Raw genomic sequence first — 27,155 nt, forward strand, 5'->3', positions numbered from 1 at the left:
AAGTATGAAGTATCATTGTGACCTATCATCTGTGATGATAATGGGAATTACTCACAAATTATTTCTGAACACAAAATATGCATCAAGTCATCATTTAGAAATTATGCTTTGTTATATGTTGTGGCATATTAAGAAGGCCACCTTACTTGGATAGCATATTAAGTCGTCTAGTTCACGCTTTCCACTTCCAACCGAATAAGTTTCCTAAATTCTTCACATTGTACATTTTTCTGTAAATATGGATGAGTGTCTTAAAGAGTGTATTTACAATCAAGTAATCCAACTATATAAATACAATGGATATTCCCAATTAGAACAATTTCAAGCCAATAAGAGGCAAAGTTCTTTCGTACTTCCCTATTGTCAAACCACTTCTCTACAAATTAATTAAAAATGTGCAATTGTGACCAACTCATAGGTCAATTCATGCAATTTTAACTTATAAATTTCATGACATCATGTAGGATTAAAACTACTACTTCCTCCGTCCCAAAATTCTTGTCTTAGGTTCGTTTAGAAATGAGTGTATCTAAATACTAAAATGTGACTAGATACATTCATATCTAAACAAATCTAAGACAATAATTTTGGGACGAAGGGAGTATAATTTTATTGGGCAATAGGACGGGCCCGACAATGTGCGCCATCATAACGTACTATTAATTAGAAATAGCCTATATTCACCAAAATTGCCTCACTAAACACATTTTAACTATTATTATGCATTTTAAGACAAGTTTGTTAAAAGAAAAACTTGTTAGTCACCAAAGCGTCCTAGCTAATAAAATCTCAAAAATTCCATAAGGTGGTTGTTCATCCATATAAAATGTTATAAAAGGGGTGATGGTTGAATAATTCACTAAATTATGGTGTTAGAGGTCTCCCAAAAGTAGACCGCTATTTATAGTATTTGATAGTAAATGGGTTTATTATTACAAAGAAAATGTGTACAATCCCGTCAAAAGATATGGCACGTGTTGATGTGACCGTCTTTCCTATTAAAATACTAGTGAACACACAAGTGTTCATGTACTGCACTTGTGACTGTCTATATCTAACGATAGTAGGATGCACATATAATTTGCGCATTCACTAATGAGCGTCTATAATATCATTACTCGAGAAACAAAGTTTGAGTATAGAAGTCACTTTCTCACTTAACATATATCCCACATCAAGACAAGTAACTAATATGGATTTTCATGTATTATATCAACTTTAAACATAGATACATAATACATGTCATGTAGAAAAATTAAGGCTCGTAAATTTGGAGAATCATTAAATAAAATAAATATTACCATTGTATGTGGTCTCCTTGGCACAAACATTTAGTAACTTAGATAAAAATCAAAGGTGCTTGTTTTAGGATCCGAAGTATGCCTTGAGAGGAAATGATTAGACTACTTGACCAAATAAAAACTTAGCATTTTCCCAGTTTTAATAGTTGGCAAGTTTTAGCAATTATACCAAGTCAAACACATCTTACACATGCAAGTCTAAGAGTATAGCAGTGAAAAGTAAAGACATGCACATGTAAGTAGAGGTAAGGGATAGGAAGATCAAACACAATGGGGACACGAACATTTCTCCCGTGGTTTCGATAGGTGGTGCTATCGTACGTCCAGGCTGATGGAAACTTCAACCCACGGAGGGTAACACCTGCGAGAGTCCACAGAGGGCTCCACCCACAAGGGGTCCACAAAGAAACAACCTTGTCGATTCCACCATGGCTTACATCCACGAAGGACTACACTCACTCGGGGTAGATCTTCACGAAGTAGGCCATCTCCTTGCCCTTAAGAACTTCTTGGTTCAACTCCACACAAAGTCGGAGGCTCCGAAGAGACACCTAACCAATCTAGGAGACAACACTCTCCAAAAGGTAATAGATGTGGTATGGATGATGAACCTATTGATCTTATGCTTCAAAATATAGTCTCCTCAACACTCAATCACTCTCCCACATATTTGTCTTGGTAGAAGAGATTGATCGGGTGGAAAGCAACTTGGGGAGGCTAGAAATCAATATTCATATGGTTGGAGTGGTATATCTTGATCTCAACACGTGAGTAGGTGGTTCTCTCTCAGAAAATAGATGGGGCAAGTATTGTCTTGTTTGGAGTGCTCTCTCTATGAATGAGAGGGATGTGGAGGGGTATATATAGGCATCTCAAAAAATGCAACCATTAAAACATTATTCCCAAACTTGGAGAAACCGAAGCAAAAACTCGGTTGCCCCGACTAGTGCAAAATGTGGCAACTTTTGGCATTTTGGTGAGTCCGATTTGGCTAGCCTAGGCAGTTACATAGACTCGGTGGCACCGATTCATAAAACTCAAAGATATTGGCTTTTAGTAAATGGATACCAGGGAGTTGATCGCTATTTTTTGGTTGCACCTAAATCAAACTTGGTGTCGCTAGGAAGGTAGGGTTGGCTCTGGATCTATCCAGGGTAAAACTCGGTGGGGTCGATTTTGGAAACTTGGTGGCACTGAATTTGGACTTTGGGGTTTGGACGGAATGTTTATGTGGGAGAATTTCATGAGGGCTTTTGGTGGCTAACTCTAAGCACTTGAGCAACTAGATCATCATGGATACCTCATCCCCTTTTAATAGTATTGGTTTTCCTATGGACTCAAATGTGATTTCTCACAAAATGCAAAATGTAGAGTCTTGAAGATTGAAGCCATTTGATGTTCCTTGCATCTAGGGGACCTCCTCCTAATCCTTTGCCAATCCATTAATTGAACTTGTCCTGAAATATACTTGATAGAATCATTAGTTCAATGAAATATATGTTGTTATTAATTACCAAAACCACCTAGGGAGAAGTTGTGCTTTCAATCTCCCCCTTTTTGGTAATTGATGAAAACATATAGATCACAACTTCGTCATAGAATATAATAAATGAATAGCATCATCGCTTTGATAAGAATGTGATAAGCAAGAGGGCCCCTAAATTTTTATATTATTTTGAATTTGCGTTTGAATACAAATGCTCAATCTATTAGATTCATGGGGTAGTTTTCCATATCACATACAGCTTGGTGGTGTGCATAAAATATATGAATGGATTACAATGCACATAACACCAAGTATGAGTGAATGATCATCACATAAACATCACAAGGATATATGAAATAGCATCAACAACCACAAAGTGTATGATCAAACACCACGAAGTTCAACATAAACAATAGATAGGTCAAATGTTTTAAAACAAGAAGAGCCACCAAAATGCAACACACTCTCTCAAAGCCATATGATCTATAATACTTATCCCCTTTGGCAACAAGTTACCAAAAATATTGAAGGTATATAGCTAAGCATCGCTATGGGCATGGTATCCTCCATGGGGCGATGAAGCTGCGCTGATAGTCATGGAAGGAGTCGATAAGAGAGCATTAGAAAATGCTTTAGCACAAGTCCCGTGGGCTGATGGAGTTGACACTAGAGGTGTTGATGGAGGCACAGTAGTAGCAGCAGGTGGAAACACTGACGGCCCCGGGTCCTAAACGGTCACAACAACAGATCGAGCCTAAATCCTGAACTGGCTTGGACTGGCAGTGTGGGGCTCTCATCATCATCATATGAGCTGGGTGATGGAACTGCATCTACCTCCTTCTTGAACTGGTTGACAATGGTGGTGAGCTCAGTCACCTTGACATCAAGGTCATGAAACTTACTCTCCTCTCGAGACTCTTCTAATTCACCAAAAGCTCATTAATGTTCTTCTCCATACCATGAATAGTGCTGATGAGATAGGACATTTGATCACTTTTGGGCTTGAGCACTCGAGCACTAGCGGATCTAGCTGCCTCTGCCTCGGCCTCGACCTCAATATCTGCTTGTGCAGTAGACAAAGTGTTATGAGATGGATCCATCACCATGACATTGTCCTCAAAGTCTGGCTGGAGGGGTAGGTGTGGTCGACCAAGTAGATATATGATGTTCCCAACTTTGGAATTGATGAGCATTTGGATGTAAGGAGCATATCCACATGATCTTTTTTGATCAGAATTTGTTCTCTTGATTGCCTCTACAATCGAATGCATCAACCTAATCCTAGTGTGGGTGTCTACATGATGCAACATGTTGATGGAATACCCTCTGATCATCTTATCATCACCTGATTTGGGCATCAACGTGTGCCTAAGAATGGTATTAGAGGTGGGTTGACCTACTTGCAAGAAGTAGACTTAACCAAGCTTATGTGTCTTGAGGTATTGCTTGTGAATGGGGTTATACATATTGTCTATCTAGTTGTGGTTCATCTTGGCCTCAGCATACACATCAAGATCACCATCTTGCACTTTGGAGCTCCTAAGATGGTAGACCACTCATCAACTGATAACTCATATCTCGTGCCCCGAATCATTCATACAATCTTCCCATCAAGATAGAAATGAGCTATGGAATAGAACTGCATCATCATCTCATCATTCCAAGCTGTCAACTCTCTACCAACAAACTCTTCAATGTCAATGGTCTTGAAGTTTTCTTGCACATGAGGTAAGTACTCTTCATTCTCCTTGATGAACTTCCAATGAACATATCTTGTGTCAGTTGTTGTTGGACTCTTGTCAAGCAAAATGGTCTCATAGAAGTATTTTTATTCCATGGTGTGAAATCTGGCATCCACAACAGTCCTTCTCGTAGCATATGGATCATTTTCTCTCCATCTCCTCAGACCTTGACCCTTTCTCTAATTCATGTTCCCTGCCACTGGATGGTCATCATTATGATCAGGTACGGGAGGCTTGACAACAATCTCTTCATCATCTGCTGCAACATCTCTAGAAGTTGAACTCGTGTTCTTCTCAGCAGCAGGGATGTCTCTCGTTGTCCTCTTATACTTGGAGGTAGCTGGCTTGGTTGCTGTAGGCTTGGCCTTGGGAGCTGATGGATTTGCCTTAGAAGGTGGCTTGTTGGGCATATAATCCATAATCAACTTCCTTTGCTTGGAAGGAGGAGGGTTAGCAGATGGGACCTCCTCTTCCTCTTCCTCCTCCTCGTCATGATATTCAGGAGTGGAAGGGTGCACACCAACTTTAAAAAATCTTGTTCTTTGCCTTTTCTGTCCTGAGTTCTTAGACATTGCCTTTGATTGCTTGGAGGTGTGAGGGTCCTCTAGAGATTTTGCTCCTCCCTTAGCAGACCCAGGAGCCTTCCTAGCTTCAGGGCTAGCATACTACTTTTTGACAATTTTCCTCTTGGGTATAGTTTCTGCTGGAATGAAGTCTGCATCCTCCTCATCTGAGTTCATATTATTCCTAGCCCTCGTGGCTGCCTTGGGCAAGTCATGTGAACTAGGGATGTGAGGGTCTGAAGAGCTAGCTTCTGTACTATTTCCAGCATCAAGATCTGCACTTGGCTCTCTGAAAGCATTCTCACTACCCAGTGAATCTGACATGGCTGAGAACTGACCCTTTGAATAGATATAGAGGAGTGGACAAGATGAGCATCACAAAATACACTCATTTTTGCAAAATATGAACTCAAAAACTTAGTTTCATATTTCCACAGTATGGGTTTCGGTTCCATCGAGTTTTAAATTTTGGACTCTCCGAGACACACAACTTCATCAACGAAAACTTGGTCACCATTCTTAGTTTCACTGAAACGTGACTTGATCTCACTGAAGTTGTTCTCACTAACCCTAAAACTCCAAATCAATGACACCGATAGGAACTTTCTGTTTCTTCGAGAAGTCCTTTGTGCTATGGATAACCCACATCAGTGACGCTGATTTGTTTCTACTCGGTGACGCCAAAACACATATGGTGGAAACCTAAACCTAAGTCTTCTCGTTCCATATATACTACGGAGTTTCTTTGAGGATGGAAGTATTGCAAATCGTGGCAAGATATCAAGTACTTACTAATATGTGTAAATCAAATATGGAGCACAAGAGGGGTTGGAGATTTACCCTAGCTTGGTGAAATCTCTTCTACGGTGGAGACGACGGGGAGGATTCCCATTGTTAGCGGCGGACTCAAGTGGTGAAGGCGCACATGAGGCAAAGTAGATCGTCCGTGTACTCGAGCGGTGGCAGCAGTGGGGTGCGAGGTCTTCTGTTTGAGGATGAATTTAAAAGTATGGACCCACAGAGGTATATATACCCACCTACTATCGGTGACACCAAGCCAAAAGTTTCGGTTCCACCGAGATGCATAAGTGCCTATAGAAAGAACAACTCGGTGACGCCGAGACTTTGAAATCGGTCGTACCGAGATTGAAAACCAGATCAACCCTAGTGCTTAGGTGGAACCAAGTTTTGAGAGTTGGTTACATCCAGTTGTACATGAGAGATTTTGGAAGTCAACCCTTATCGAGATGTTAGCTCCGAGTGCTCCACACAAAGAGAGTCCAAGAAGTGCTTGCTCAAATTTTGTTATGAAGCATGACTAGAATTTGAGACGAGAAAGCATAGATAGCTAGAGGGGGTACTTAAGCATTCTTGTACATCCAATTGGCCAAAAAATAAAAGCCAATAGAACAACAAATGGACGTCCTCGAATGTAGCGACCCGACCTGAAACGGCCAAGTCTCTGGTGTTTCTGTACCATCCCAAGATCATGCTGGTACACACACGGTACATCAATGTATATATCAAGAGTTCAATCACACATCTTTATTAATTGGATCTCATATCGAGTACTTTATTACAATAAAGATTACAATAATGAGGCTGAAGGTCAACTCATGATATAACTAAACGAAGACTAGCGGAAACTTCAAAGGTAGTTGAGTCCATCTGACTCCAGGGCATATCACCGAGCGTAGATTGTGACCTCACTCCTGGTCGGAAAAGTAATCTGCGACATGACACGTTGCAGCCGTGTGATACGTCTCCAACGTATCGATAATTTTTTATGGTTCCATGCTATTATCTTGTCAAACTTTGGATCTTTTGTATGCCTTTTATATCTTTTTGGGGACTAACTTATTAACTCAGTGTCAAGTGCCAGTTCCTGTTTTTTCCGTGTTTTTGACCCTTTTCAGAGGAGGATTTTACACGGTGTCCAAACGGAATAAAACTTCCAAAAAGATTTTTTCCGGAACAACTGATATAAACGGGATGTCAGAACCAAGATAGAAGCCACCAGGGGACTCCACAAGCCCCCAAGGCGCGGCCAGGGGGCCCGCGCCTAGCAGGCTTGTGGGCTCCCTGTGGCTTGTGTGCCCTACCTCTTCCACCAATTAATTCAGGAAAATTCCAAAACTGCGAGAGAGATCCACGAAAATACTTTTCCGTCGCCGCAAGCTTCTGTCTCCGCAAGATCCCATCTGGGGCACGTTCTGGTGCCCTGCCGGAGGGGGGATTCAAATACGGAGGGCTTCTTCATCAACACCATGACCTCTGCGATGATGCGTGAGTAGTTCACCATAGACCTTTGGGTCCATAGCTAGTAACTAGATGGCTTATTCTCTCTCTTGGATCTTCAATACAAAGTTCTCCATGATCTTCATGGAGATCTATCCGATGTAATCTTCTTTTGCGGTGTGTTTGTCGAGATCCGATGAATTGTGGATTTATGATGAGATTATCTATGAATCTTATTTGAGTTTCTTCTGGTCTCTTATATGCATGATTTCATATCCTTGTAATTCTCTTCGAGTTGTGGGTTTTGTTTGGCCAACTTGATCTATGATTCTTGCAATGGGAGAAGTGCTTGGTTTTGGGTTGATACCGTGCGGTGACCTCACCCAGTGACAGAAGGGGTAGCAAGGCAGGCATCATGTTGTTGCCATCAAGGGTAAAAAGATGGGGTTTACATCATTGGTTTGAGTTTATCCCTCTACATCATGTCATATTGCTTAAGACGTTACTCTGTTCGTCATGAACTCAATACACTAGATGCATGCTGGATAGCGGTCGATGTGTGGAGTAATAGCAGTAGATGCAGAAAGTATCGGTCTACTTGTCTCGGACGTGATGCCTATATGTATGATCATTGCCTTAGATATCGTCATGACTTTGCTCGGTTCTATCAATTGCTCGACAGTAATTTTTTCACCCACCGTAATATTTGCTATTTTGAGAGAAGCCTCTAGTGAACACTATGGCCCCCGGGTCTACTTCACTTCATATTTTTAGCCTTACACTTTTACTTCGTTGCACTTTCCGCCTTCAGATCTTACTTTGCAATCAATCTTGAAGGGATTGACAACCCCTTCATAGTGTTGGGTGCAAGCTCGTTTGTGTTTGCGCAGGTACTTTGGACACTTGGCTTGGTTCTCCTACTGGATTGATACCTTGGTTCTCAAACTGAGGGAAATACATACTGCTCCTGTGCTGCATCAGCCTTTCCTCTTCAAGGGAAAAACCAACGCAAGCTCAAGAGGCAGCCGAAGGATTTCTAGCGCCGTTGCCGGGGAGGATCAAGTTCTAAGTGAAGCTCATCCAAGTAAGTGTCGCAAACTCATCTCTTGCATTTACTTTTTTTGCCTCTCGTTTTCCTCTCCCCCACTTCTGAAAAACAAAAATTTACAAAAATATTTGCCTTCTTCGTTTGCCTTTCCTTTGCTTGTGTGCTATGTGCCTTCAATATGCTTGCATCTTCGCTTGCTGAAAGTCTATTGATATGGATACTCATCCACTTGCTAATCTCTTTAGGAGATCCAATTATGTTGAACCAATTGCTAATGAGTTGAGTGCACTTGACTTTCTCTATGGAGTTTTGCTTGAGATGTGTGAATCTAAAAATCGTAATGAAGAAATTTGTGAAGCGATTCATGAGGGCTCCTTGAATGAAAAGCATGATTGCAATGGTTTCACTATAAATCCTATTAGTGTCAATCATGCTAAAAATATGCACAACCCTAAGCTTGGGGATGCTAGTTTTGCTATGTCCACTACTTGTTGCAATGATCATGATTGGGGTAATGATTTTTCTTATGATCTTGAAAATTTGTTTAAGCCTCATGATGAATATGATATTTGCAATAATATTGAAAGTGGGTTTGGAGAAGTCATGATTTTAGTTGATGATAATCCCACTATTTTTGAAGAGCGTCAACTTTGCATGCATGTGGATCATGAAAAGAATATCCTATGTGATAGATATATTGTTGAATTTGAATATGATCCCATATGTAATTGTTATGAAAGAGGAAAGAATTGTCGTAGAAATTTTCATATCACTAAATTACCTCTCATTATGTTGAGATTGATATTGTCTCTTTCTTCTTCCTTGCATTTGGTAACTATTGGTTGTCTTGACAACTTGTTTTCCTATAAAATGCCTATGCATAGGAAGTATGTTAGACTTAGATGTGATTTTCACATGCTTTATGATGCTCTCGTTGTGCTTCATTTCTTGTCTTTTGTGTGAGCATCATTGAATTATCAATGCCTAGCTAAGGGCGTTAAACAATAGCGCTTGTTGGCAGGCAACCCAATGAATTTATCTTTGCTTTTTGCTTTCTGTTTTGTTGCGTCCACACCATCATAATTCTGTTATGATTGTGTTTTTTGTGTTTCTTTTTGTGTTTCAGCCAAGCAAAACCTTTATGACTAGTTTGGTGTTGGTTGTTTGATCCCGCTGGACAAAGACAGAATCTTTTTGCTCATGAAATTATTTTTCATTCTTATTCAGAAAGAGCTTTGGAGTTGATTCTTTTTGCTGCTGGTTTATATGCCTTTTTCCCAGGCTTCCGTAATTTTTCAGAAATTTTGAGGTACCAGAAGTATAAGAAGTATACAGATTGCTACAGACTGGTCTGTTTTTGACAGATTCTGTTTTTGTTGTGTTGGTTGCTTGTTTTGATGAAACTATGGATAGTATAGGGGGGGTACTAGCCATGGAAAATTGAGAATACAGTAACCTAACACCAATATAAATAGAAATAAAGATTGCTACAGTACCTAAAGAGGTGGTAGTTTGTTTTCTTGTGCTAATGATATCACGAGTTTCTGTTTTAGTTTTGTGTTGTGAAGTTTTCAAGTTTTGGGTGATGTTCTCATGGACAAAGGGATAAAGAGTGGAAAGAGCTCAATCTTGGGGATTCCCAAGGCATCACAAGCCAAATTCAAGGACACCAAAAAAGCCTAAGCTTGGGGATGCCCCGGGAAGGCATCTCCTCTTTCGTCTTCAATCCATTGCTAACATTACTCTGAGCTATATTTTTATTCACCACATGATATGTGTTTTGCTTGGAGCGTCTTGTATCGTAGGAGTCTTTTCTTTTTTGTTGTGTCAGAATCATCCTCGCTGCACACCTTTTGAGAGAGACACACACTCATCATGAATTTGCTAGAATACTCTTTGTGTTTCACTTATATCTTTTGAGTTAGGCCATTTTGCTCTTTGTGCTTCACTTAGATATTTTAGAGCACGACGGTGCGTAACTTGGTAGTTGGCTTGTGCTAGGAAAGTAGTCCCAAAGGTGATAGGTACCCAAAGAGGATACAATAAAACTTCCATCTTCATGTGTATTGAGTAGAAAGAGAAGTTTGATTTCTCTCAATTAGTTTTGAGACATGGATTTGGTAATATTAAGAGTTATGTTAGTAGGGTGTTGTGAATCTAGAAATACTTGTGTTGAGTTAGTGATTCCCGTAACATGCACATATGGTGAATCGCTATGTTAGGAATACGGACCATAATTGATCTATTGATTGTCATCCTTTGTGTTGCGGTCGGGATCGCGCGATGGTTTACACCTACCAACCCTTCCCCTAGGAGTATGCTTTTAGCACTTTGTTTCAATTACTAATAAAAACTTTCGCAACAAGTATGTGAGTTCTTCATGACTAATGTGAGTCCATGGTATAGATGCACTTTCATCTTCCACCATTGCTAGCCTCTCTAGTACCGTGCAATTTTTGCCGGTGCACAAACCCACCATATGCCTTTCTCAAAACAGCCACCATACCTACCTACTATGGCATTTTCATAGCCATTCCGAGATATATTGCCATGCAACTCCCATCGTTTCGTCTCATGACTTGTGCCGTCACTCTCATATTGCCATTGCATGATCGTAAGATAGCTAGCAAGATGTTTCAACGTCATACGCCAAGCTAGATCGTTGCACATCCCGGTACACTGCCGGAGGCATTTCCTATAGAGTCATCATCGTTCTTAGCTTTGAGCTGTGAGTAAATAAAAGTGTGATGATCATCATTATTAGAGCATTGTCCCATGTGAGGAAATAAAAAGAAAGAGATATGGAAAGAGGCCAAAGAGCCCAAACAAAAAAAGAGAGAAAAAGAGAGAAGGGACAATGCTATTATCTCTTTCCACACTTGTGCTTCATAATAGCACCATGTTCTTCATGATTGAGAGTCTCTTGCTTTGTCACCACCATATGCTAGTGGGAATCTTCATTATATAACTTGTCTTGTATATTCCAATGACGGGCTTCCTCAAAATTGCCCTAGGTCTTCGTGAGCAAGCAAGTTGGATGCACACCCACTAGTTCTCCTTTTGAGCTTTCACATACTTATAGCTCTAGTGCATCCTTTGTATGGCAATCCCTACTCATTCACATTGATATCTATTAATGGGCATCTCCATAGCCCTTTGATATGCCGAGTCGATGTGACCATCTCCTCCTTTTTTGTCTCACAACCTCCACCACACTCTATTCCACCATAGTGCTATATCCATGGCTCACGCTCATGTATTGCGTGAGAGTTGAAAAAGGTTTGCGAAAGTAAGAGTGCGAAAACAATTACTTAGCCAATACTGGGGTTGTGGATGATCTGAATTAGTTGTGTGGGGATGATGGAGCATAGTCAGACTATATGATTTTGTAGGGATAACTTTCTTTGGCCTTGTTATTTCGAAAGTTCATGATTACCTTGCTAGTTTGCTTAAAGTATTATTGTTTTCATGTCAATAGCAAACTATTGTTTTGAGTCTTACAGATCTGAACATTCATGTCAGATGAAACAAGTTACAAAGGACAACTATGCTAGGTAGCATTCCACATCAAAAATTCAGTTTTTATCACTTCCCTACTCGAGGACGAGCACGAGTTAAGCTTGGGGATGCTTGATACGTCTCCAACGTATCTATAATTTTTGATGGTTCTATCCTATTATCTTGTCAAACTTTGGATGTTTTGTATGCCTTTTATATCTTTTTTGGGACTAACTTATTAACTCAGTGCCAAGTGCGAGTTCCTATTTTTTCCGTGTTTTTGACACTTTTCAGAGGAGGACTTTAAACGGTGTCCAAACGGAATAAAATTTCCGAAAAGACTTTTTCCGGAACAGAAGATACGCATGGGATGTGAGAACCAAGGCAGAAGCCACCAGGGGACCCCACAAGCTCCCTAGGCACGGCCGGGTGGGGGGGGGGGGCGCCTAGAAGGCTTGTGGGCCCCGTGTGGTTTGTCTATCCTACCTCTTCCGCCTATAGATTCAGGAAAAATACAAAACTGCGAGAGAGATCCACGAAAATACTTTTCCGCCACTGCAAGCTTCTGTCTCCGCAAGATCCCATCTAGGCTACGTTCTGGTGCCCTGCAGGAGGGGGGATTCGGATACGGAGGGCTTCTTCATCAACACCATGACCTCTCCGATGATGCGTGAGTAGTTCACCATAGACCTTCAGGTCCATAGCTAGTAGGTAGATGGCTTCTTCTCTCTCTTGGATCTTCAATACAAAGTTCTTCATGATCTTCATGGAGATCTATCTGATGTAATCTTCTTTTGCGGTGTGTTTGTCGAGATTCGATGAATTGTGGATTTATGATCAGATTATCTATGAATCTTATTTGAGTTTCTTCTGATCTCTTATATGCATGATTTCATATCCTTGTAATTCTTTCGAGTTGTGGGTTTTGTTTGGCCAACTTGATCTATGATTCTTGCAATGGGAGAAGTGCTTGGTTTTGGGTTCATACCGTGCGGTGACCTCACCTAGTGACAGAAGGGGTAGCGAGGCACACATCGTGTTGTTGCCATCAAGGGTAAAAAGATGGGGTTTACATCATTGGTTTGAGTTTATCCCTCTACATCATGTCATCTTGCTTAAGGCGTTACTCTGTTCGTCATGAACTCAATACACTAGATGCATGCTGGATAGCGGTCGATGTGTGGAGTAGTAGTAGTAGATGCAGAAAGTATCGGTCTACTTGTCTCGGACGTGATGCCTATATGTATTATCATTGCCTTAGATATCGTCATGACTTTGCGCGGTTCTATCAATTGCTCGACAGTAATTTGTTCACCCGCCGTAATATTTGCTATTTTGGGAGAAGCCTCTAGTGAACACTATGGCCCCTGGGTCTACTTCACTTCATATTTTCAGCCTTATACTTTTACTTCGTTGCACTTTCCGCCTTCAGATCTCACTTTGCAATCAATCTTGAAGGGATTAACAACCCCTTTATAGCGTTGGGTGCAAGCTCGTTTGTGTTTGCGCAGGTACTCTGGACACTTGGCTTGGTTCTCCTACTGGATTGATACCTTGGTTCTCAAACTAAGGGAAAAACTTACTGCTCCTGTGCTGCATCACCCTTTCCTCTTAAAGGGAAAAACCAACGCAAGCTCAAGAGGCAGCACCGTGTAGGTCAGCATATAGAATATGCGAGCAAGTCACAAAAGAGAGAGGTGAAAAAGTATCATCTATACTATACGCATATATGGCACGTGGGGCTGTAAGTTTTTAGCGGAAAGCAAAGTTTTCTCCTACAACAAGAGAGGGGCTAAAAGCAAAATTTTGCTATATTGTTGGTTATTAATGAGATGGTTCCACCAACCATATCTCATACCCAAGTTCGAATAATACCCACATCTTTACTATTATTTGTGTTGAGAATTCCAGATAATTTCAGTTCCTTCGGCTCAAGTTGTCCATGACCATGGACACGGCTAATCGATTAGGTTAGGGTACTCTGCAGTTTTGCACACGTTCCCCACAAGATTTGATCGCCTCCGGTGGATTCCTCGCACTTCAAGGTGTTTGAGAACCGGATGATCAGAACATGGTCTTTCAATGGGTTTGTCTGAGCCACTGTCGGTGTCCATCCAATCCTACCGTTCTTCTACTTCTCGTAGCACCGCCCGTCCAGAGTCACCACGTTGTCCAACGAACCCAGAGCCCATAATGAATTATGGCTGTGCAGGTAAGCATTGGGTCTTGAAGCATCCATCCATCTCTTCATGCCTGGGTGAAGCTTTCCGCAAGATGTCATGGCGCTTCCCCATGCATCCCGGGTCCTCCGTTGGTTTTCCCCAGGGAGCCCATCTGAACCGTCCTTCACCCAGAGGTGTATTGCATCACGAGGTCTCAAAAAGTCTTGAAATAACCGATCTTGATTATTAAATTCTCACAACACTCGTGATAAACACTCAACCAAAACCCCGTCTACTAGAAGCATAGCAAAATAAAAATTTATCGTCTCGGGCCAAGTAACAAGGGTGATGGGTGCCTACCACATGATACTACATCAAGAACCAAATTTTCCGAGTACCTACTTTGCATGCAATAGGTGAAGAAGGTAGAACTAGATGCATATAAAACATAGGTAAAACATGATCAACGTGACTTTCCTTGTTGACGACTGTGGAACTCGAGCGCTTCTAGATAACAAGCTTCGCAGTCTCAATGATCTAACGAAACAATAATATCACACAATAAGCATCACAATAGCAAGTAATCAAAATAAAGCAACAAACAAAAAGTAGCTATAACATAAAAGAGCAAAATTGTCCTACAAGAACTAAAACATAATCTGTTTTGTTGAAAATCTCAAGGTAAACTGTACAAAAAATTCTGAAATTAAACCTACTGATAATTAAGATCACTAGTGATCAGTAGCAAAAAGAATCAACTAAAAATCTATTTTTAAACTCCAGATATTAACAAAACAAGATTTAAACCAAATCTGTTTAAATTCAAAATTTAAATTTTTCAAACATGGTCAAATTATATATCTACAGAAACTACATAAAATTTGTGATCCAAAGCAAAAATAATCACCTAATTTGGAGTTCTAGAATAAAAGTTATAGGGTTTCTAAAATTTGGTTCAAATCTGTTTTTAGAATTAAAAACAGAAAAAGAATAAAAGACTAGGCTACGTGGCAGATTTCTATTGGCTGGAAGTGTGCGATGCGGCTGCTAAACTAGCGGATGGCCGTAACTTAAAGAAAAACTCTTCGGCTAAAGTTAACTAACAGAAAACCAAATGGTTTTTTAAACAAAACCGAAAGGGTATCTACTCATGAAATCTAGGGCGTAGATTGTAGATCGTACGGTGGAGGGAGAAGAGGGAGCTCACTGTTGGCTGTAGAGAAGAACTCCGGCGAGGTTGCTCCGGCCGAAGGGGAGGGTGGCGAGGGGAGGTTGCTCCGCTGGCAGTCAGAGGCGGCGGAGGGGTCCAGGCAGCTGGGAATGACTCCGGCGAGTCCCTGGTGGCGTCGGATGGCGCTAGGGGGCGACGGAGGGGTGCGATAGTAGCTCGCTCAGCTTCGGCCTATGCGTCACTTCCGGCGAGGTGGCTAATGGCGGCGTGAGGCGAGGAGAGGGGTAGATCTCGGGGAAAACGAAGAGAGGAGGGGCGGGGGGTTATATAGGGGCCTCGGGGTGGTAGGAGGGAAAGGGATCGACGAGATCCTCTCGCGATCCGGCGCCCTGGTTCAATGGCAGGAGCCCGTGCGTAGAAGGAAGGGGACCAGGAGGTAGGGGAATAAGGGAATAGGGCGATCCGATTTTCCAACGGGCCCAGGGTGGTTTCCAAAAAAACCATTAGGTTTCCTTTTAATTAAAATAGGAAAGAAAACTACAAAAATGAAAATAAATCCTTTTCCAAAAATATAAGTATTATATATCAAAATTATCAGAAAAATATTTTCGACAACGTGGACATTTTATTTTTCGCAAAATAAAAAGTTTATAAAAAAATATTTTTTAAAAATCCAAATTTTGTCTTTTAAAATTTTGGCACTATTTTTCTTCTCACTTTTTTTTGGAGTGTCATGTTACCTCCTCTCTTTCTAGCTTGGCAAGTATTTGTGAGGAAAATTTTGTGGGTGAAATTTCTTGTGCCAAAATAAAAAATTCGAATCTAAAACCGAAATAAATTCAAATGCCACATTCATACAAATAAAATGCATAGATGCTTAGCTACAATTGTAAAACATTCCAAATTGGAAATTTGGGATGTTACAAACCTACCCACCTTAAGATGAATCTCGCCCTCGAGATTTGGGTTGGCTAGAAAATAGGTGCGGGTGGTCTCGACGAAGATCTTCTTCCCGTTCCCAGGTGGCTTCTTCCTCGGTGTGATGACTCCACAATACCTTGCAGAACTTGATGATCTTGCTGCGAGTGACTCTGTTGACAGTGTCGAGAATCTTGACGGGCTTCTCCTCATAAGTCAGATCACTATCAAGCTGTATGGCCTTTAGGGGCACTGTGTCTCTCAACGGAATATCAGTCATCTCAGCATGGCATTTCTTCAACTGGGAAACATGGAAAACATCGTGAACTCCGGACAATCCTTCGGGCAATTCCAGCTTGTATGCAACTTCCCCTCTACGTTCAAGAATTTTGTAGGGGGCAATGAATCGGGGTGCTAACTTTCCTTTTACACCAAATCTCTTGATTCCTCTAAGTGGGGACACACGAAGGTATGCTCGGTCTCCCACTTTGTATGTTACTTCCTTGCGGTTGCTATCAACATAACTTTTCTGTCTGGATTGAGCTATCTTGAGTCGGTCACGAATCAGTTTGACCTTCTCTTCAGAATCTCAGATAAGGTCGGGACCAAAAAGTTTCCGGTCTCCAACACCATCCCACATCAAAGGCGTTCTGCACCTCCTTCCGTATAAAGCTTCGAAAGGGGTCATCTTTAGACTGGTGTGATAGCTATTGTTGTATGAGAACTTGGCGTAAGGTAAATTGTCGTCCCAGCTAGACCCATAGTCTAGGGCACAGGCTCTCAACATGTCCTCCAGAATCTGATTGACTCTCTCGGTCTGTCCATCAGTCTGTGGGTGAAAAGCTATACTAAACTCAAATCTCGTTCCCAAGGTTTCGTGTAGTTGATGCCAAAACTTGGACGTGAATTGGGTTCCTCTATCTGACACGATACTCTTTGGAACTCCATGCAGACATACGATCCTGGTCATATATATCTTGGTCAGCTTAGCACTCGTGTAGGTAGTCTTCACAGGAATGAAGTGAGCTACCTTGGTCAAACGATCAACCACTACCCAGATAGAATCATAACCTGAACGGGTCCTGGGTAATCCTGTGATGAAGTCCATACCAAGCTTCTCCCATTTCCACTCAGGTATAAGCAAAGGTTAAATTAATCATGTTGGCTTCTGATGTTTAGCCTTTACCCGCTGACAAACATCGCATATTGCTACATACTCGGCAATATCCTTCTTCATTCCTGTCCACCAGAAACTTTCCTTTAAGTGCAAATACATCTTGGTGTTGCCCGGGTGTATCGAGTACGGTGAATCGTGGGCCTCCTGAAGTATCAACTTCCTGAGTTCAGGATCATTGGGCACATAGATACGATCCTGAAACCATATTGTTATGTGTTCATCCTCACGAACACCTTTAGCCTTCCCGCCATTCATTCTTTGCTTTATGTCAGCTATCTCCTTGTCTGACTTCTGTGCTTCACGAATTTTTTCGGTCAAGGTGGACTGAATCTCCAGCGTGGCTACATATCCTCTTGGAACTATCTTTAACTTGAGCTCTCTAAGATTGTTGGCTAACTCGTGGGGTAATCCTCCTGCTATGAGCGTGTTCACATAACTCTTACGGCTCAAGTCATCTGCTACAATATTTTCCTTCCCTGGGTAATAAAGCAACCTCATGTCATAGTCCTTGATCAACTCTAGCCATCTCCTCTGTCTAAGATTCAACTCCTTCTGCGTGAAAATATATTTCAGGCTCTTGTGAGCAGTGTAAATATCACAACTATTTCCGATAAGGAAATGTCTCCAGGTCTTGAGAGCATGCACTACGACTGCTAACTCCAAATCATGTGTGGCATAATTCAACTCATGAGTTCTAAGCTGTCTGGATGCATAGGCTACAACCTTTCCTTCTTGCATGAGTACTCCTCCAAGTCCTTGACGTGATGCGTCACAATACACGTGGAAGTATTTCCGAATGTTCGGCAATATCGGTACTCGGGTTGTAACCAAACGTTTCTTCAACTCTTGGAAACTGGCTTCACATTCCTCGGTCCAATTATACTTGGACTCCTTCTTTAACAACTCTGTCATGGGCTTGGCAATCTTCGAGAAGTTCTCAATAAACCTCCGGTAATATCCGACAAGTCCGAGAAAACTGCGGATCTCCTTAACTGAGGTGGGTGCTAACCATTCGGTGACTGCTACAACCATGCAGGGATCCACTGCTATTCCGTCTCCCGAAATAACATTTCCAAGGAACCCGACTTCCTTCAACCAAAATTCACATTTGCTGAACTTCGCGTATAACTGATGTTCTCGCAGCTTCTCCAAAACTAACAGCAAGTGGTCCTTGTGTTCTTCCTCGTTCTTGGGGAATATCAGTGTGTCATCGATGAACACCACGACAAACTTGTCTAGATATTCCATAAATACCTTGTTCATCATACTCATAAAATATGCAGGAGCATTAGTCAAAACAAATGACATGACTGTGTACTCATATAGACCATACCTTGTGGTGAAGGTTGTCTTGGGTATATCATGTTCACGAATTTTCAACTCATGATACCCTTATCGAAGATCAATCTTGGAGAACACTCGGTCTCCAACTAACTGGTCGAACAAATCGTTGATCACCGGCAAGGGATACTTTTTCTTGATGGTTGCCTCGTTCAAAGCACGATAATCAACTACCATTCTCAAGGATTTATCCTTCTTCTCTACCAAGAGAACTGGGGCTCCCCAAGGTGACGAACTTGGGAGAATATACCCTTTGTCTAGTAACTCCTTGATCTGCTTCTTGATTTCTTCTAAATCATTTGCGGGCATCCGATAGGGTCTCTTGGATATTGGGGCTGTCCCTGGTAATAACTCAATCAGAAACTCAATCTCCCTATCCGGTGGCATGCGTGGCAATTCCTCCGGGAATACATCTGGAAAGTCTTGTACGATCAACACTTCCTCCTAAACAACTCCCGTGAGAGAATTCACCCATTTACTCTGTGCTGGGCGTTGGGAAACGTACTTAATCCTCTTTCGCTCTAGGATGGTGAGCAAAATAGACTTAAGGGCACAATCAATGTTTCCTTCATAATTGGTCAACCAATCAATGCCTAGGATTACATCCAATCCTTGTGACTCTAATACGATGAGGTCGGTGGGAAATTTATGGTTTCCGATGTTGAGGCTCAAAGCATGGCATCCTATCCCGACTGTCATCATGCCCCTAGGGAACTGACTTTAATGGGCTGACTGAGGGCTTTAGTTGGTAAACTATACTTTTCCACAACTACCCTTGATATGAATGAATGTGTTGCACCAGACTCAAAAAGTAACAGTACTGGATGTGAATTTAGCACAAACTTACCAACTACCATATTGGGGTGATCATAGACCTCTTCAACATCAATGTGGTTCACCTGAGCTCGGGAAAAAGGATTGGGCTTCCTTGCTGCTGATTTGCCATTGCCGTTTCCAGTTCCCAGCTTGTTCTGGGGACATTCTGTGGCATAGTGTCCGTCTTCTCGCACTAGAAGCAGGTGATATAGTTCAGATCCTTCTGAGCTGGAGTGGGATGGTGCTGAGTGCCATTACCTCCATTTCCATTCTCGAAGTTGCCGCCGTTGCGGTTGTTCCCATTTCCTCCATGGTTGTGGCCTCCATAGTTATGCACTAGATGGTTATGGTGGGTGTGTCCTCCAAACTTACCAGATCATGTTCCAGTATTCCCCGAATAGGGGGTGTAACGAGGCTTCTGCAGAACTCCAGAATTGAACTTCCCATGTCCATACTTCCGTTTGCGGCTCTCAATCTGCCGTTGTTACCCCTCCAAGATGAGGGCCTTATCTAGCAGCTCTTGGTAGTTGTTGAAGTTGACCACGGTCAGCTGAATGCTCAACTCATCGTTGAGTCCTTCCATGAACTTCTCCTGCTTGGCCGCATCATCGGCCACATCTTCAGGTGCATATCGGGCGAGCATGCTGAATTCATCAACATGCCGAGCCACAGAGCGATTTCCCTGGCGTAAGTTGTGAAATTCACGCTTCTTCAGACTCATGGCTCCAGCTGAGACATGAGCTGTGCGGAAGGCTTGCTTGAACTATTCCCAAGTAAAACCAGCAATGGGGTATGTGGTGGTGTCGTTCTCCCACCATGTAGCTGCGGGGCCTTCAAGTTGATGTGCGGCAAAGCACACCTTCTCAGCTTCAGTACATCCAGCAGTGATTAGTTCCCTCTCCAACTTGCGGAGCTAATCATCCGCCACAATGGGCTCAACGCTGCTGGAGAAAGTCGGAAGGTTCAACCTCAGAAAACGGGTGAGATTGTTGGCCTCGGGTGGATGATGGTTTTTGTTATTGTTCTGTTTCTGAATGATCAACTGCATCAGGGTATTCTGCTATTGGATCAACTGAATGAGTTCCGGCGGGAAATTGAAGGCAAGGTCACGTCTCGGAGGCATCTGGTGGTTTAGAGGGATGGAATTAGCATAGAACAAGGGTCTAAAGAGAAAATACACTACCCATATGAAATGCAACAAACAATTATCACACCACACATTTATTCATTAATCTTCTCAAAAGGTTCAAACACGGGGATACAAGTTTGCGATAACCTAAACATCGGCCTAAACGTTTAACGATAAGATAAATTGGTGGACTTGTCTATGTGTCCTCCTCAGAAATGCATGGTGGTGGGTCCGTTGGTAGAGCCTGCTTCATAGTCCTCCTCGTTGCTGATCAAGGGGGCTACGTCTCCTTCAGGGTGAAGATTTTCGCCCATGTCAAATTCTTCCTCCAGATATGCGACGCTAGCCTTCAACTTCTCAATCCTCTGCAGGAAGTCCTTCACCTCCAATTCGTGCTCGTAGTGGGATTCTCGGGCTTCTTCTTCGAGGTCGAGTTCGCGGAGCGTCAGTTGCTTGATCTTCTTTGTGTCCTTGCTTACATGAAGCTCCAGAGTCCCGATGTATGTCTCCAAGGTGTGGGCATAGGACATGAGAGTGTCTTTAGTCTTGGTCTTGATGATTTCTCCATGTACTCCTCTTCGGGAGACTGTGAATAACTCTGGTGAAATGGGACAACCTCTGTACACCTCCTTGATACGTCCGAGTGCACAGTGAACCGCCATGTCCCTTCCAAGAATCCAGCTGGGTGCGATGAACTTGAAGTCCACAGGTTCTGTGCGCGGCTCGAAAGTTCTTTCGGGGATGTGCACCTCAATCTTGTAGCGTGCATCAGCCGGGTAAGACATGGTAGGTTTTCCGATGATGGTTGGCAGAGCAATCCTTAAGTCCTTGGTGATCTGCATCACCTCCTTTCTGAAGGGCATTGTTGCGTCAGGCTGGCAAAACTCCGTGAGCTTAACTAGGATGAAGGTGGCCATCTAGAAAATATTGGAAGATCGGGGAGAAGTTAGAAATGAGCAGAAGAGAAATATAGAAGATTTATAGATATAAGAAAATAGTTTTCTTCTTAAGGCTTTTACAATCCTAGAGGTTACGTCTTACGGTCAGCGTGTGCTCTGATACCATATCTGTAGCGACCCAACCTGAAACGACCAAGTCTCTGGTGTTTCTGTACCATCCCGAGATCATGCTGGTACACACAGTACATCAATGTATATATCGAGAGTTCAATCACACATCTGTATTAATCAGATCTCATACCGAGTACTTTATTACAATAAAGATTACAATAAAGAGGCTGAAGGCCAACTCATGAGATAACTAAATGAAGACTAGCAGAATCTTCAAAGGTAGTTGAGTCCGTCTGACTCCAGGGCATATCACCGAGCGTAGATCGTGACCTCACTCCTCGTCGGAAAATTACTCTGCAACATGACATGTTGCAGCCGTGTAAGTCAGCATATTGAATATGCCGGCAAGTCACAAAAGAGAGAGGTGAAAAAGTATCATCTATACTATATGCATATATGGCAGGTGGGGTTGTAAGTTTTTAGCAGGAAGCAAAGTTTTTTCCTACAACAAGAGAGGGGCTAATTTTTTTTACTATATTGTTGGTTGTTAATGAGATGGTTCCACCAACCATATCTGATACCCAAGTTGTCAATAATACCCACATCTTTAATATTATTTGTGTTGAGAATTCCAGATAATTTCAGTTCCTTCGGCTCAAGTTGTCCATGACCGTGGACACAGCTAACCGATTAGGTTAGGGTACTCTGCAGAGTTTTGCACACGTTCCCCACAAGATTTGATCGCCTCCGGTGGATTCCTCGCACTTCAAGGTGTTTGAGAACCGAATGATCAAAACATGGTCTTTCAACGGGTTCCTTTGAGCCACTGTCGGTGCCCATCCAATCCTACCGTTCTTCTACATCTCATAGCACCGCCCGTCCAGAGTCACCACGTTGTCCAACGAAGCCAGATCCCATAATGACTTGTGGCTGTGCAGGTAAGCCTTGGGTCTTGAAGCATCCATCCATCTCTTCGTGCTTGTGTGAAGCTTTCCGCAAGATGTCATGGCACTTCCCCATGCATCCCGGGTCCTTCGCTGGTTTTCCCGAGGGAGCCCATCTGAACCGTCCTTCACCCAAAGGTGTATTGCATCACGAGGTCTCGAAAAGTCTTGAAATAACCGGTCTTGATTATTAAATTCTCATAACACTCGTGATAAACACCCAACCAAAACCCCGTCTACTAAAAGCATAGCAAAATAAAAATTTATCATCCCGGGCCAAGTAACAAGGGTGATGGGTGCCTACCACATGATACTACATCAAGAACCAATTTTTTCCGAGTACCTACTTTGCATGCAATAGGTGAAAAAGGTAGAACTAGATGCATATAAAACAAAGGTAAAACATGATCAACGTGACTTGCCTTGTTGACGACTGTCGAACTCGAGCGCTTCTAGGTAATAAGCTTCGCACTCCGGATGATCTAACGAAACAATAATATCACACAATAAGCATCACAATAGCAAGTAATCAAAATAAAGCAACAAACAAAAAGTAGCTATAATATAAGAGAGAAAAATTGTCCTACAAGAACTAAAACAGAATCTGTTTTGTTGAAAATCTCAAGGTAAAATATCCAAACAATTCTGAAATTAAACCTACTAATAATTAAGATCAATAGTGATCAATAGCAAAAAGAATCAACTAAAAATCTGTTTTTAAACTCCACATATTAACAAAACAAGATTTAAATCAAATCTGTTTAAATTCAAAATTTATATTTTCAAACATGGTTAAATTTTATATCTACAGAAACTACATAACATTTTTGATCGAATGCAAAAAAGAATCACCTAATTTGGAGTTGTAGAATAAAAGTTATAGGGATTCTAAAATTTGGTTCAAATCTGTTTTTAGAATTAAAAAGAGAAAAAGAATAAAAGACTAGGCTACGTGGCAGATTTTTATTGGCTGGAAGTGTGTGATGCAGGTGCTAAACTAGCGGATGGCCGCAACTTAAAGAAAAACTCTTCGGCTAAAGTTAACTAACACAAAGCCGAATGGTTTTTTATACAAAACTGGAAGGGTATCTACTGATCTAATCTAGGGCGGAGATTGTAGATCCTACGGTGGAGGCAGAAGAGGGAGCTCACCGTTGGCTGTAGAGAAGAACTCCGACGAGGTTGCTCCAGCCGAAGGGGAGGGTGGCAAGGGGGGTTGCTTCGGTGGTAGTCCGTGGAGGCGGAGGGGTCCGGGCGGCGGGGAATGACTCCGGTGAGTCCCTGGTGGCGTCGGATGGCGCTAGGGGGCGACGGAGGGGTGCGGCAGAAGCTTGCCGAGCTTCGGCCTAAGCGGCACTTCCGGCGAGGTGGCTGGTGGCAGTGTGAGGCGAGGAGAGGGGCGGATCTTGGGGAAACAAAGAGAGGAGGGGGCGGGGGCTTATATAGGGGCCTCGAGGTGGCAGGAGGGAAAGGGATCAGCGAGATCCTCTTGGGATCCGGCGCACTGGTTCAACGGCACGAGCCCGTGCACAGAAGGAAGGGGATCGGGAGGTAGGGAAGAAGGGAATCGGGCCGGATCCGATTTCCCAACTGGCCGAGGGTGGTTTCCAAAAAAAACGATTAGGTTTCCTTTTAATTAAAATAGGAAAGAAAACTACAAAAAGGAAATAAATCCTTTTCCAAAAATATAAGTATTATATATCATAATTATCACAAAAATATTTCTGACAACGCGGACATTTTGTTTTTCACAAAATAAATACTTTATAAAAAATATATTTTTAAAATCCAATAAAAATCCAAATTTTGTCTTTTAACATTTTGGCACTATTTTTCTTCTGACTTTTTTTTGGGTGTCATGTTACCTCCTCTCTTTCTTGCTTGGCAAGTATTTGTGAGGAAAAATTTGTGGGTGAAATTTCTTGTGCCAAAATAAAAATTTCAAATCTAAAACCAAAAGAAATTCGAATGCCACATTCATACTAATAAAATGCATAGATGCTTAACTACAATTGTAAAACATTCCAAATTGAAAATTTGGGATGTTACATCGAATGAGTAAAAATATGCATACCAGCATGCTCACACAATAAGATGTCAATTAAAACAAGACAAACATACAAAACCACTCTAGTATGTATCAAGCACTTTGGCAATGACATAGTCATCTATGTATGAGTATGTTAATTAGGAGCCAAGTAAGAATACTTGATCATAGGTCATTCTCATCGTTTAATCACAAGTGGGGTTGCCAGTTTTACATAAAGCTTTTAATGTGTTCACATATTGTGAGATGCTTTGACTCAAATATTAGAGTAAAGCTCCCTCTTTGTTGTTGAAGACTTCATGTAGGTGTTGTAGTAGTGGATGCTCATAGTTGATGAAGATCATCTTGAGTTGGCAACTATCCTTGTTGTTTTGTATTCTTCTCACCTACATGGGTTAGTCCCACACAAGGAACAAATACAAGGATATCTATGGACGTGGACTGAAACACATGTAAGATGATGTCCCTTGATACATTAATTACCTTGCTCCTTGCTTACCTATGAGGGAATGTGTGACTCCTTGAACTATTGCATAAGGTTGGAGTTGATTGCAAATAGTTCTTGCCAATGATGAATGTGAGTAAACTTTGTTGGTAGAGTCACCCCTCAAGAACTTCTCTAGTTCTTCTTCTCGGGGACGCACATCAACTTGATGGGGATCCTTGGAGTTGAGGTAGCACTTGATGAAGTAGAGATAGTGGGGTCCTTGGGAACCCACTTGACCATGAGTTGGCATTCTTCGTCATATGAGTCAATGTCCTCTTGAAGCTTATCCTTGCCCTTGAGCTTGTGTTCTTGTGGTGGAAGGTCATCTTCAACATTTGTTCCCTTGGTGAGAGTAGGATCGTACTTCACCTTTTGAGGAACAAACTTCGCCTTGGGGTATTGATCTTCTTCCCATTGAACTCCATTTGCATTCAAATAGCCAATGCATTGGTTCTTTCGGTTCCATCCTTGCTTGTGTACAATCTCCTAAAATTGCTTACTTTCGGCAAGACTCTTGTAGACACCTTTCTCTATAATCCCTTTCAATAAATCGTTTCCTTGATCAAGTGTAACTTGGCTAAGAGAATCATTAGTGGAATCAATAGAACTCCTAGAAGCAACATCATTTGATTTAGCATTTTTGTTGTTGCTACTAGATGAAGAACCATTCTTGCGTGTGTTACTATTTTGCTTTGTTTTAACTTCCAGAACAAAGGTAGACAAGAGTAAACATTCGGTTAGATAAGATGAACTCTTCTTTCGAAGATCGTCATTGATAGATTTAAGAAACTCATGTTCTTGCTCTAAATTTAGCTTCTTGAAGCGTAACTTCTCATGAGTTCTTAGAAGCTCTCTATGATCTTCTTGAGTATATTCATGGGCTAACTTAAGAGTGTTTAATTGCTTAGTTATATGTTCAATCTCCTTCTTATCATCATCACATGACTTATCTTGACTAGCATGATTATTATCAAGTTAATTTTGACTAACATGACTAGTTTTATCAAAGATCAAGTCATCATATCCTAGTAAGTCATCCTCATCACTATTAAAGCCAACATATCTGTGGTGTGATACCTTGGGGCCTTTAGCCTTGAAGCTACTTCCACTTCCTTCATTTGGTGAATCAATTATGCCATAGGAATTGGGGATAGGAGTGCTAGTCTGGAAACACTTTCATCTTGACTACACTTGAAGTTCAAGTGGTAGCTTCTTTCAGATTGGTTGCGAGATTCAGAGCCAGAAACCCATTCACCAACATGAGCTTGATGTATTCTTCATGAGAATCTCTTGGTATACATGTCCTTGTTCTTTGAGTCCTTGCTTCTTCGGGAGAGTCTTCGTTCATAATGATCTTCTCTACTCCTTCCCTCTCTACAAGGTGACTCATATCTTGAGCTTCTTCTTCTAGGTGACTCTTATCTTCTCTTGGAGGGGGTTGAGAACTCATTGGAAAAGTGTCCGGGCCTTCCACAATTGTAACAATTTCGGCCACGACTAGATGAGCGCTTCCCTTCATATCTTGAGTTGTAGCTTCTCTATTTGCCTCTATTATTGCATAACTAGTTGAATTTCTTGACCATGAGGCCTATATCCTAATTGGTAACAAGGTTGTCACTTAAGGTAGTGCGAGTGTCACTTGAAGCTTTGTATGCACCGCTTGACTTGTTTTGAAGTTGTTCTTTATCCTTGAGTGACATTTCATGAGCAACAATCCTTCCAATGACTTTTGTAGGCCTAAGATCTTTGTAGTTTGGAATAATTCGGATCAATGTGCACACAGTGTTGTACTTCCTTCCATGGCTCTAAGGATCTTCTTGATGATGAATTTTTCGGTCATCTCTTCGCTTCCTAAGTCGGCAATCTCATTTGTGATGAGAGCAAGCCCAGAGTACATTTCAGCGAATCCTTCACCATCCTTCATCTTGAACTTATCAAGTTAACTTTGTAGCACATCAAACTTAGATTTCTTCCAGGATGTTGTACTGCTATGGCGAAAAAAATCTTCTGTCATCTCTTGAGCTTGCGTTGGTTTTTCCCTTGAAGAGGAAAGGGAGATGCAGCGCAGGAGCAGTAA

The sequence above is a fragment of the Hordeum vulgare genome, chromosome 1H (genome assembly GCF_904849725.1).
Source record: "Hordeum vulgare subsp. vulgare chromosome 1H, MorexV3_pseudomolecules_assembly, whole genome shotgun sequence".
Lineage (NCBI taxonomy): Eukaryota > Viridiplantae > Streptophyta > Magnoliopsida > Poales > Poaceae > Hordeum > Hordeum vulgare.